This window comes from Onychostoma macrolepis, chromosome 10 (assembly GCF_012432095.1).
Source record: "Onychostoma macrolepis isolate SWU-2019 chromosome 10, ASM1243209v1, whole genome shotgun sequence".
Lineage (NCBI taxonomy): Eukaryota > Metazoa > Chordata > Actinopteri > Cypriniformes > Cyprinidae > Onychostoma > Onychostoma macrolepis.
The window spans coordinates 4,991,632-5,006,302 of NC_081164.1; the positions used below are offsets into that span (position 1 = coordinate 4,991,632).

At 36.6% G+C, this 14,671-nt stretch overlaps 1 protein-coding gene across 4 annotated transcripts in view; it reads left to right on the forward strand.

Annotated features, from left to right (window-relative positions):
- Positions 1–14,671, forward strand: part of erbin (erbb2 interacting protein) — an 84,085-nt gene that overhangs the window by 26,436 nt on the left and 42,978 nt on the right. The gene's annotated exons all lie outside the window — the stretch shown is intronic.

Below are 14,671 nucleotides of genomic sequence, written 5' to 3' on the forward strand. Positions count from 1 at the left end.
TGAATTAAGTTACACAAACATCATTTGTAACTTCAGCATCATGGAAATAAGTAGGCTGACTGACCCAGTTAAGTAAGGTGATTTAATATGGTTCCCTTACAGAATCTGTTTATATTAATTACATATATTTTGTCACATTACCGATAAATGCTAGTATTAAATGCTCCTTGAGTACAACATAAACATGCTCTTATATATGTAAACGTACTTGGTTTAAAGGGGTGGTTGATTGATTTTTTTTTTCTAGGCTTTATTTGTGTTTATGGGGTGCAGTCTAACATATGTTCATGCTTTGTTTTAAAAAAAAAAATAAGCATTATTTTTCACATAATTTACCTTTATTCTATACCTCTCTGTCTCTTCTCTGATAAACGGCCCAATTATTTCCTGGTTTTATGAAGCCCCTCCCTCAGAAATACGTGATGGGCTCAGATTGGTTAGTTGTCTAGTGCGCGTCTAAATGTCCCGCCCCTCGCCTCAGTGACATGTGCTCCGGTTGTATTGTAAACAATGACATCGTCAATATTGCTTATCAATTTGAGCCCGATCGTGACCCAGAGAATATCAGTGCAGAGGATCGCGCAGAACCTGTGCAAACACATCTCTTAATGGTTTGTGTTTGTTTGTTGTTGGTTCATACTTTTAGATACGCTGTTATTTGTAAGTGCTACTGCTTCTTTTAGCTTTTAATATACGGTTTTATCCTGATAATGCTTCTCATTGCTATGCGAAAATAAGTGTATAATTGGAACAGTTTGTTATAGCTGATCTGAATGAGAGAGAGAGATGCAGAGCGTCTGCAGAGCAGGGAGACGCGAGGAACAGTATTAAGAACCGCTGCTTTAGAACATATAATTTTGAAACTTGTGAATCCATTAGAATCGTTAGAAGACAGAATCACGATTCATATATGAATAGATTTTTACGTGCACCCCTAGTTTTCTCTTTCTCTTCTCTAAAGCAGCGCAGCATAGCCTCGCTCCCTTCGTTACATGTTCCTGAGGGCGGGGTTTATCTGGGTTCGTAACGTATCGGACCTGGGAAGTAACTCGTTATAGTCCCTTACCAGCTGTTTTTGTAGGAATTTTAAAAGATATCTCTGTTTACATTGAACTTTCAGCGCCGCAACTTTGCAGATATTTATGCTCAAACAGCAACATTACACACTAACTAATGTTAAAAAAGTGAAATCGCAATCAACCACCCCTTTAAGCAAAAGCTCAGCTCTAAATCCCAGCATAATTGAACATTAAACACTATCAAGTCTTCTTTATTTCTCATCTTGTTCAAAAACAAAATAATACTTAATTTCAACATTTTTAATCTCTCTATTAAGTCTCATACAAAGCATGCTGGGAATTAATGTTTCAGTTATGTCAACTGGAAAAAAAATCATTTTCGAGTGCTGTTGAACATACAATTGCACAATTTAATCTAGAACATTTTAGAGAGCTTCTGTATATTTAACAAATTCAAATAAATCAAGTTTAGTTTCTAATTGTTGATTTGAAAATGATTGAGTAAATCAGTTTTTTTTCAGTGCTTATAAACCAGTCAGACTAGTCTGTACATGACTGATTGGATTACTAGTCAGACTATTTTATTCATCCAACTGTACATTCATAATGTCATTTTCATTTACTTAACATGTAGAAGTTACCTGTTCAAAATTGAACGTCAGGAATCACTTGGTTAGGAAACACTGATAACTTTAGTTACTTGTGCATTGACCTGCTTGACATCTAATTAACCATTCAGACTGCTTTCTGTTTTGTAAGTTAACATTTTCTACGTTGTGAGTAAATCTCGTGTATGCGACTAAATTTAGAGCCAGACGACTAGATAATGTCTGTCGTTAGCCAGTGGCTAATGCACTGTTGGATTTCACTCGCCAATTCACTCTCCACAATATTCCTATTCACATCAGTGGATCCGCAGCAAATTTGACTGTAAACTCTAGTGTGAAGGCACCCAGCTCACCATTTAATTTACATGTTTCATAAACACAATCCTTTCTGAATCACAATCCGCCATCAAAATGATACATTAATTATTCTAGCTGCTGTGAGAAAAGGCTATAAACGATCCTCCCCTGCAGGATCCTCACATGCGATTATAGCCTACTAGCTGGGACAGCTTCTTTATGTTTACAGACGTGACGTAATGACGCAGTGCCATGCTCGAATTTCCTGTGAAAACCTACCCGTACCACTCAAATTAGAAAACATTATCATAAGCTAAACGTTGTGAATCGGGCTAAAGTAAGGTGATAGTTTTGAACACTGGCAGGTTATGCACTTGCTCAAATATTGATTTTGGATCATTTTTAACCAAAAAAAGTTACGGACTGCAGCTTTAAGAAGTGTCAGTCCAGTTATTAATGCTCTTGATTGAACCCTCCAGAAGCAGGACTTTCCATGTTGACTTCCTTGTATTGAGTAAAATAATCTTTCCTGCGGTATTACAGTACTCTAGCAGAACTTGCCCTACATTACTGTGCCAAGTGATACAGATTTCCAAAGAGCTGTAACTACACTTCAGATCATCGGCTCACGCGCCATACTGCTATTTTCAGTTCTTCCCTCCAGACTGCATATTCTCAGGGTTATGCTTGATGTTTTCTGTGGGGGTTTTTTTTCTCTCACTTTTTCTCTTTCCTCCAAACATGGCCTATTTTTCATGCGCATCGCCCCAGCATTCCTTCGGTTTGAATCAAAAACCGCTCCGTGCTGAAGTGTTACCCAAACCCAGATCTCCTAGAAATATCTTCAGCACTGTCAGAAACAGTGCATTTCTTTTAGTTCTGACACGCTATGCCTCGGTCGACTCTTCAAGTGCCGTCCGTCCGTAGATCTGTACGACAGGATCTGAGAACGTTTCCTTCTCACGATCAGGAACTGAGAACTGTATACGTCAGCAGCCGCAGACAGGCTAGCGTGTATTAGCGGGGGCTGTTTCTTGGCGACGCGTCTGTTGCTTGCTCTGTTTAACATTACGCAGGCTCTGAGATGGCAACAGTGCTTTGCATCAGAGAAACTGCAGATGAGCTCTTCCTGTTGTGAGCCGAGAGCCTCCGATAACCGCGGGCGGGGGAGGGGGGAGGAGAGCCAAGCCGCGTTGTATTTAAAATGTGACCATTGTCTAATTGGTCGTCGGAGCCGGTCCATGGAGCTGCGGGAAATGGGTCAGCGAGTTCCCACAAGGCGGCCCGCAGCCACGGAGAGCCTCTGATTCGCACTGAATCATTTGCCTTGATCTTCTTCATCAGAGCCACACTGAAGTCTCAGCTGGGTCACTGCTTAAAGGAGCCGTTCAACCAAAAATGGCAATTCTGTCACTTATTGGCTATTTTATCGCTCCAAACTACAGGCAGAAAATCCCTTGTGCTCTTCTTTTTCATAAGGAGTGGAGCTGCTGAGCTCAAAAAATGTCTTCTGAAGTCATATGAATTCATACAGGTGTATTTGAGGAACAGAGCAAATTTAAACCATTATTCATTATTCAAAATCTCTTTGTCACATTTCTGCATATTCAAACTTGACCTGTCACTTTTAAGGCACTTATGAGGGCCAATTTTCACTGCATTATTATTGTGGCTAAAATAAATCACTATAATGATATCACAACATCTACAGGAATTTTTGATGCATTCATAAATAAAGCTGTCAGTCAAGTTCATCTAACTTATATTTTATCTTTTTTTTTTTTTGCCCAATAAATTGCACTCAAAATATAGTGAGTGTAGTGAGACTAAAAGAGAGAGTTTTTATGGAAGCTTGTATCCACCACTGAATAAAAAAAATCAAGTAGGTAATTTTTCTCAAAATTCAGACTTTTTGTCTTACAATTGCGAGTTTGCATCGCACAACTCTGAATTGATGCAAATTCACAATTGCAAGTTAAAATGTAACAGTCGCATGATGTGAACTCGCACTTCTGAGAAACAATGTTGGAATTGGGAGATATAAACTTTCTCAGAATTGTATCCCATAATTCTGAGGTTGTAACGCGCAATTGCGAGCTATATAAAGTCAGAATCGTGAAAAACTCACAATCGTAAGAAAATAGAAATAAAATTTTTTCACAATTGCAAGTTTATATTTCACAATTCAGAAAAAGTTAGAATTGCAAGAAATTAACTTAAATTGTGAGAAAAATTTAAGAATTGCGTGGAAAAAGTCAGAATTACAAGTTTATATCACGCAATTCTGAAAAAAACATGTAAACTCGCAATTAGGGCTGGGCAAAAAAATAGATTTTTCGGTTAATCGTTTTTTTAAATGACGTCGATTCGATATCGATTCTCAAAAGCCGCGAATCGATCTTTTCCAGTATTTATTTCAGCACACATTTAAAACAAGATCTGATTAATGTGATTCTTATCATTAGTATTATCCACTAGATGTCACCCTTATTTACCGATGCGCGATGTTACAACAGAAAGCCTGTCATTCATTCAGTGCTTATCATGGCGGAGATACTGTTGATGAGGACCAAGAACAAAGCCATACACGTGATTTGTAATGCTCAGGTGAAACGCTATAATAATACTATAAATCTGTGGAAGCATTTGATATCACGCATAAGGCACCATGATTTCTGTAATGAATGAATGGTGGATGGCGCGACGCACTATTTTGTTTACTACACACTAAAGCGCGGACGACGCTCGCGGTGTTTTCATCTTCTGCCGTCTCACTATATGATGATGATATTAACACACTGCTGCTCTGAGAGTCATTTCATTAGCATTTTACAGTTTAATTTGAGAACTACGGTCGTATCACATGATACACAGCAGCTGCAAGTTCCTCGCGACAACCTGTCAAAATAAAAGTTTAGTTTAACGTTAAGAGCAGTCTTAAGACTCAATGCTACTACTACTAATAAATATTAATAAATCTTTATTTTTAAAGGAATAATCCCATTTGTTTTTTTTTTTATTTTAACAGTAAACATATGTTGTGCAGCACTTTGTTTGCCAAAAAATAAAAGGGTTTAATTTTCATTTGATTAGGATCAATTAAATTAATGTTTTATGCCTTCATCTGATTACTAGAAAAATTAAGAAAATTTTATAGGGCCCTATTATTGTTTAAGAAAGGACCCTATACAAAAAAAAAAAAAAAAAAAGGTTTAAAACACAGGCCTGTGGTTCTTAATTTCTTTTTATTAAACTGATGTTTACTGTTAATTTTTTAGAAATATCAATAGCTTTTGTATTAAAACTATATTCACTGAATGTAATCAAAAAATCGAGAATCGAATCTAATTGAGAGCTTGTGAATCGAAATCGAATCGAATCGGGACATCTGAATCGATACCCAGCCCTACTCGCAATTGCGAGAAAGTCAAAATTGTGAGATAAAAAACTCCAATTACCTTTTACATTTTTTATTCAGTGGCGGAAACAAGCTTCCATACACTTGTAACTCTACAAAACCATGCAAAAATAACTAATTGTTGATCAGCACTTCTTGCAGACTCTGTTTTACACAATCGGTCTGCATAAATGTCTCATTTTTGCTGTCATCTCCGATGACATGATTTTGAGTGGCAGTAGTAGCTACATGCCGAGTTATCATGCTTGTCATCTTTTTAGTTTCATGACGGGTGGCAACTAGTGTTAAGGTGCGGTACCTTCACCTACTGTGTTGGAGATTCAACCACATAGTTACTGGCGCTGTATTGCTTACAATTGTATGGTATGTGTAATATTATCATGATATCAGGATTTCATCTTTCACATATCATGGTTATGTTCACCTGGTTATGTTAAGTTTGGGATCAGTAAATTTTTTTTTTAAAGAAGTTACTTATGCTTATCAAAGCTGTATGCTCTTCTTTTTAACTATTTATTAATCAAAGAATCAAAGAAAATAGTAACACAGGTTCAAAAAAAATATTAAGCAGCACAAGTTTCGCTTTAGAGGTTTTGCACTTTACATAGTTTTGCATATTAGATCAGCAACACTGATAATATATCAACATATTACATTTCTGAAGGATCATGTGACACTGAAGACTGGAGTAATGATGCTGAAAATTCAGCTTTGTTTCACAGGAATTATATTTTAAAGTATAGATATTAAAATAGGAAACCAATATTATAAATTGCAATAATGTTTCACAGTATCACTGTTTTTTCTGTATTAAAAAAGAAAATAGAAAATGCAGCCTTGATGAGCAAGAGACTATTAAAAAAAAAACAAGGTCAATTATTTATTAGGTTTATAATATAGACCTAACATAATATAATATCAAAACAAACTAAAGCATTTAAACTGATAGAATAGAATAGAAACTGAAGCAAAACTTAAAATGAGATCTGTAAGTTAAATATAAAAAGAAAATACATGAGCATGTGAATTCTTATATAGTTATCTAAACATCTCTATGAAGTAGGCTACAGTTTGCACAATACACCTGTGTGTGACTCTGTAAATGTCTCCGAGTTTTGTTACCGTTCTGTGCCCGTCCTCTGCACATTTCCAGCACTTAATCAAGCCACTCTTCTTTAATACATGAGGACGTTTTATTTCACATGTCATTGCATTTGCGTTGGCTCTCGTGTTGAGCTCTCAAGTCCGCAAACATTGAAGTTTTCGGTTTCTACCGCGACACATTTGTCACACATCATTCTCTTTCTGTGAAACCTGTAAACCGCATTCACCGGTTCTAACTCTATATCGGCACCGGCTCTATAGCGGTTTACCCGAGCATTGCAATTCTTTCGCTTTTACTAGAATTCAATCAGATGGCTTTCCCAACTCATTTTTGCGTGCGTGGCTGCGCACTTCTTCCACCGTGGCAGCTTAGAGGGAACATTGAGTGTAAGTAATATGATAAAAGCAAAACTGAAACATGCGGTATACGGGAAATGTGCTGTACAAATAAACTTTGGCTCACATGATTCTCTCATGTGGCATAAATCCAGATGTTTTGCATGCTTGGCTCTGCACATTTCAGAAAAAAACGTGACCTACATTTTAGAAAATACAGTAATATGTCAACTTTTTTTTTTTTTTCTGATTAAAAACGCAAAAGTTGTGTGTATAGAAACATGGAAATTTAAGGCTATAAAAACAAATATAATGTATACAGGCTATTCTATTCATAATGTGCACAAAAATCTAAAATTAAAGTCTAATTATTTAATTTATTTGTTTTAAAATATAAACTCTACATAAACAAGTGTTTAATTAGTTGTATCTCTAGTTTTATGGGAAAGAGCAATGCAGATTCGTAATTTAGTTTTTTTTGAGCAACATCTGTGAACTTTTCCTTTCAGCGAATCCCGTTCCCCGCTTCCTCTGAGCTTCTCAAGTCACATTGTTTTTTTAGATTTTAACTACAAGCCTGTACTTCATTATACAGAAATCCAGGGTAAATGATCCATGCGAAGCGTCCTCATCACAGTGGCGTGGCCTTTGCAGTGCCAGCATGCGTGTGAAGGATTTCCTGCTGCCGCTTCCTCCTCCTCCTCTGTTCCAGTCTCTAGGTGTGATTTTACCCCACAGGTGTTTTCTTTGGAACGTTACCCACCTGTTTTTTATGCCATATGATCCCGCTAACCTTGAGGCGCACTGCCGCTGTGGAATGTAGCAGCGCTGCAGTGTCTGTCACATTGTCCGCTGTTTTCGCCCCGCCGTACTCCCATGTTGGGCCAGCTGTAACCATGGCAACGGTGGTGACCCGAAGGGTTAAAGGCTGCACGACGGGCTGGCGTTTTCCGGATAAAGAGAGCCGTGTGGACTGGCACAAAAGAGGGAGGACAGATTGTGGGAGGTCTGTTTGATGTGAAAGTTGTGCCAGCAGGCAAATCTCTCTTATACCTTCCTGCCCCCTCGTGCACTCACACACACACAGAGAGACCAGCATTTGGATTATAGTTGAGCCTGGATGCACAGTTATGATAAGTGAGAAGAACAGTTTGAAGACAGCTGTGAAAACTAGATTTTTACATTTACACCTTTGGTTCTTGCAAAACGTTTTGTGGTTGGTTGCGTTCCTGAGTGTTTTTAACCTGTTGCTAGGGTGTTCTGGGGCTTTGCTAGTAGAGAGAGACCAACTTGGTCAGGTTTTTTTGTTTTTGTTTTTTTTACGTTGTGCCTGACAATAATAGGGCCCTATTAAAATCTTTTTTTCCAGTTTTAATTTTTCAGGATTCTGTTTTTTTTTTTTAGTAACCACATTTTTTAGTAATTTTAGTAACCAAAAAGCAACAATTTAAAAGTTTATTAAAAAAATAAAATTTAGGGCCATTTGCATATATTTCCCAAATTCAGTGTTTTCCTTTTTAAATGGATAAATTTATCAAAAAGCATGTCTAATTAATATAAATCATTTATTTTCATAAATTCAGTATTTTTTTATTTTATTTCAAATTCAGTGTTTTCTGTTTGAATTTTTCTGTATTCTGAATTACTATTATATTAAATTTCAAAAAGCATGTCTAATCAGTTGAATTCGTAATATTTATTTATACAACCCAAAACAAAATTGAAAATAAAATTGCAATCATTCAAATTAAAAAACAGTTAGTATAAATCACTACAATTGTAGTAATAATTGATAATATTCATAACTAATTTTTGTAGTAGACTAATGATCATGTGACGGATGTTTTAAGAAAACCTAATCTGAAGTGCAACAATCTATCTTCCAAGATCTAATCAACTATCTAGAAACTATATTGTAATTTAATTTATTGGACACACAAAAATAAAATAATAAAATAAATCCTGAATGGTACTAATATTTAGGGGTAAAAAGCTACAAAGATGTACCTTAGGATATCACTGCAGTGTTTTGTATCTTTCTGAGTGTGTAGTTGCTAGGTAGTTTGTAGCCCTGGGTCTCTGATATTCTGATGTGTAGATACGGCTCAGGTCTTTCCTTCAGTGTGTTGTATGTGTTTTTTAGTGCAGAGGTCATGTGGTGTTCATTACTATTGGCTTGCTGAGCTGCATTGCTCCTTAGAGACGGTTGCATCCTCTCTGAGGGCTGTATCGCATGGCATGCGTCACATGATGCTGTCAGCACCAATAGGAAGTAAAACCATATTTTCCCACGCACTGCAAATGACCAAATTATGCATGCCTGTGTTTAAGCCTCAGGAGAGTAAATGCCTGAAATAAAAAGAAACTACAATTTGTAAAAGAAACATTTAGTAGCGGTTGTGCTGGATGCTGAATAGTCTCTCAGTTGCTGGAAGTGTAGAGTGCGTCTGTCCTCTGTTCCTCTTCCCTGCAGCTCTTACACACTCTGTAGATGTTTTAATGTTGATTGCAACAGGATCTGGCTGTCATTGTCAGCAAGTGTGTTAAAAGGGAAACACTGAACCTCCGCCCCGGACCCGCTTGCATCGGGGCAAGCACGCCCATTTCCCTCCGCAGGGTGACGTCAGCAGTCGTGTGTTTATTATGACTGATAAGGGCAGGCCTCTGGAGAGCAGCGTGTTCTCATTCGCTATCACTGTCTGCACAAACTTTCCGCAGCAGCCAAACTTAGCAGTTATGAAAGTGGAGCGACCGTGGCTGTTATAACCTTAGCAACCGTACCAGGGCTTTCACTGGCCCCAAATGTGTGCATTTGTAACACTGCTTTCAGAAAGTGCTGTTTGACGGTTTTCTCTGGATTTGCAAGGAGATACAACACAAAAATCACCATAAAGCGATCCCATATGACTTGTTCCTTACATTCAAACTTTTTTTTTTGTCTAGACCAAGGTTACTGTTATTACTGTTAACTAAAACTAAAACCATAAAAAATAAATATTTCAACTTGTTGCCAGGGCATCATTTCTCATCTTTTAAACTTGAAGTACTAAAATAACTCAAACTAATAAATAAAAAAAAATTATAGACATTTTAAAAATTGACAAAAACACAACAATTAAAGTTAAAGTAAAAAGTTAAAGTTAAAAATGGATATGTAAACAAATCTAATTTTTAGATTTAGAAATATTAACAGTAGCTATAATATTATAGCAGTAACACTGGTCTGGGCTTCAGCTCTTCACATTTTAAATGTTATTTTAACCAACTTCATTGGGTGCATTCTAGGATGCTTTTGATTCACAGAAATTGGCTCTCTTTTTCTTCTTCTTCATTTATTTCTGAGTTGAACTTATTCATGTGTCAATGACTTTGTCCAGATATGTTAATTTGTTCAAAAAAAATAATAAAAGTGAATTTACTTTAAATTTACTTATTTTTATTGTAAACATGTTTTTAATTTTTTAATTAAAATTAATTTTCATATTTATTGGGAGGCATAATAACATAATGAAGGGGAAAAATCTGAAACACAAGCAGTATTGCTTAAACAGTTTGGAGGGGAAAAATGGTCTGAAAGTCAGTCACACTTTGAAACCAGCACAGTCCAGCAATGTACAATTACATTAAAATAAATAAAAATAAACAAATTAATTAATTAGGCCCTAATTAATAAAAAAAAAAAAAACACAAAACTTTGGCAATTACATTACACCCTGTAGACCCTCACAGAAGTGAGTACACACCTCACATTTTTGTAAATATTTGATTTATATCTTTTCATGTGACAACACTGAAGAAATGACACTTTGCTACAATGTAAAGTAGTGAGTGTACAGCTTGTATAACAGTGTAAATTTGTTGTCCCCTCAAAATAACTCAACACACAGCCATTAATGTCTAAACCGCTGATCACAAAAGTGAGTACACCCCTAAGTGAAAATGTCCAAATTGAGCCCAAAGTGTCAATATTTTGTGTGGCCACCATTATTTTCCAGCACTGCCTAAACCCTCTTGGGCATGGAGTTCACCAGAGTTTCACAGGTATTTATATACATTTAGTTTTTGTTTAATACTTATGTATATGTATTCAAGGTGTAAGGAAAATATAAACTTTTTATTAATGGTTACACCACGTGACATTTTTAGTGTCACAACACGACACAAAAGACACAGAACGCGTGTGTACAGAGTACAAACTTGTGTCTGGTCGTGTACAACTGTGACTTCTCATTGAAGAAACAACTGTTTGGATGCTCGCGGTCCAAACACGTGATGAAGAGCTGTGCTGTCTGTCTGCTGATGAGGAGGAGGAGGAGAAGAAAGGTCACATTCTCCACAGTCCTCCACAACGATCTCTTTGATGCAGCCTCGTTCCAGCTCTGCTGATGTAATCCAGCGTGTCTTCATCAACCGCTCTTCTTCTTCATCATCATCATCATCACATGAGCAGCACTGTTTCTGGTTGGAATCGGAAATCTTTCGCACATATTTTCCCACACTTCTCCCGATAAAGCCCGAGGCCGAGAGGGGGTTTTCCCTCCTGCGCTGCTTGCGTCTCTTTTGTGCGCTGAAGTTCACGTGTAAAAGCGGATACTGCAGCCGGCCCGTCACAATACCGCAGGACTCCACGTAATCAGGACAGTGTGTGTAGAAACACAATGGTGCGACTGGACCGGCTCCAAGAGGAACTAGGCTTGAGGCCTGTGTTTTTACTTTCCTTAAATCATTCATTCAATAGGATTCTATTCATTTATTATCCAGGACAGTTGACATCTCATTTTCATATCACGTTACCCTTGTACGCCTGACCTTGAGTGGTGTATTACTGTAGCCAGTGTGTTTAATATCTAATGACCCGATATCACCAAAACAACTGCTGCTATTGTCTGGGACGGTGTAGACTAGAGGTTCGAGATCTGGGCTTCTGACCAACAGCTTGCAGGATTACTAGGATGAACTGATTCTACTGATTTAACTGCCTTTTATGACAGAGATATACAGGTTATTTTTATGAACAAGCCCTTTCTGCTTTTGTGATTTAACTGTGTGAGCATTAGACTACAGAAACAGAAAAATAACATGTTTTATGAGTAGTGTTAATATTTATAATAGTAATAATAGTAGCATTAATAGTAATGATAGCTGTATACAATAATACATGTTATTTGTTAATAATAATAAAGTAGTTCTTATTAAAAATCATTATTACTTTTTTATTAAATGTCTTATAATTAAATTATTAAATAATAATATTATTAATCATATTAAAATAATGTTATATATTGAAATAATAATAATAATCCATTTTTTTTATCATTTACTAAAGATTTTTTTGGTTGTCTAATTTAAGCTACATAAGCTTGTCATGTAATAAGAAGCTTATTGAAAATGTGTACATTTATCGATAGACCTGATATCAAAGAGCTGATTGTTACAAATATAAAAATTTTTGGGCAAAGCGATTATCTGTCTTTCTCTAAACAATAGTATTGTATTCTAGGGATGGGCATTTCAGGCAAAAATAATATACGAAAATCGACTGGTATTATTCAATTATTATTCAAAAATCACACCCCTCCCCCTCATGCACGCACGCATAGGCTACAGTACACTACACACCCATAAACAGAGAGAGACGCTTTCAATATGTATATTAACAAACTGTTTAATACATTTTTCTATCTTAACTCAAGCTATATAATTGTAACGTGCTGAAACATTTATAAAATACGACCGAATTACAGCACTTATTAACATAACAGTCCGTCGATTTAGCATAAATCAATTGCTCATAAGGCTGATAGGACGTCAAAAATGAGCATGAGCATCCCAGATGCCTTCGGCCTGAGTTAGTTTCCGCACGCACCAAAGTGCACACACACAGCAGTGAACACACACACACGGAGCAGTGGGCATTTATGCTGTGGAGCAGTTGGGGGTTCGGTGCCTTGCTCAAGGGTCTCACCTCAGTCGTGGTATTGAAGGTAGAAGAGAGGGCTGTACATTCACTCCCCCCACCTACAATTCCTGCCGAAACCTTTGGATTACGAGTCCAACTCTCTAACCATTAGGCCACGACTTCCCCACATATGCGCTCGGGAATGTGTTCTTCTGTTGTCTTTGACAGCTTTTAGGTGCGCCTCCCTCTGGTTACACGAATGCGTCACCACCACATCAGCACCGAAAACATGAAGAAAAAACATGACCGAAAAAAATCGCACAGCCTATTCAATATTCTATTATTAAATCAACTAATCGAATATTAAAAAATCGTGACCCATCCCTATTGTATTCATACTAAAACAATCTGGTACCACCATTAATTTGGCATGCAGTGGTAGCAGGACACACAATGTCAATGGCGTCATGAATGTGATCCAGTAGTGGCTCTTCTAGGTCTCTGCTGCCCCAGTTGTGAAGGTTTGTTCTTGGTGGTCTTTCAGCTCACGCACTGCTCTGAAAGCGCAGATTGTGGTGTATTGATGCCATAGATAGACAATGTGGACAGATACAGATAACCAGAACCAGTGAAAACAAGCTTCTACCCAACGCATAGACTTATCAAGTCTAAACCGTCTGATCTGATACCCATCTCTGGTTTTTCATACTCCACATACTGTTATACTTTCCTCAAACTCTATTAAGTTCTTCTTTCTGTGAAACGACTTTGCTGTGGCGCTGACGTTTGCGTAATCTTAACCAGTAGAGTCTTTCAGGTGTTGTTTTAGTGACTTTCATTTAGTCTGCCTGTATCCTGGTATGTAACCCTCTCTGTTCATGAGCCAATCAATTTCAATAGATAATGTTCCAAGCTACTGATTTTTCTTATCAAATATCCTGTTTCCCTGGGAAAACATGTGACATTCAGGACGTTTAATAGGTTGTTGAACAACAATTCACCTTGACTTTTATAGTAAACTTTCATTGACGTGCTGTGAATGATGCAGAACTGAATTCCCGTGGCTCTGGTTGTGCAACATGTTCTTGTTTTGATCATTTTCATATGTTTTCAGATGATTTTAACGTCGCTCGTACTTCTAAATAGCATTAGCATTGACGCTTCATTGTTGTCATGCAGATTGAAGGGCTCTTCACGATGGGCCAGAGAGGAGTTGTGTCTTCAGCAGTGATTGTTGTTGCTATTGGGTTTGGATGACTGTAGAGCAACGCCTGTGAAAACCGCTCTGTGTCTCAATTCATGAGCAAACCTTGGGCCGGCCTTTTTGATGCCGTTTCGAGGGCCTTTTTCCATTTCAACCGAATGAAAGGACATCGTATAATGACACTGTTTTCAGGCCAGCCATGAATATAAATGGGTTTTAATGAATGTTAATGTGCTCCTCTCAGTGCTATTGTAGATGATGAGTAATTGTCGGCTGTATTAGCAGTATTTTTATGTCCAAACCTATGTTAATCTCGCCAACAAAATTAGTCCGGGAAATATTCATTTGTTCATTGAAAAAAAAAAAAAAAGACTAAATAAATAAATTTTAGTCAGTAATTTCTCAAACTGCCAAAGATGGGACAAAAAGCTTTGTTGATAAATAGCAGATTTTAATTTTAATTCTAGTAATGCTAGTAACACATTCACAACAAAGAGTTTTTTAAGAGTTTTCATGCGTTGTATTTTGTCGTTTATGCATTTAAATCAGTGTTATTTTAGTGTCATTGAAATACTATATAGTTTTAATTAATATTTTGAATCATGTTTTTTATATTTTCCTTTCATTCTAATTTTAAAGTTTTAGTCGTTGTGTATTTTTGTCATTTTTAGTAGTCTTTGGTTTTATATGTCTGTGTATTATTATTATTATTATTATTATTGACATTTATATTTATTTATTTATTTATTAATATATTTATATATTTTATTTATTAAATTATATAGA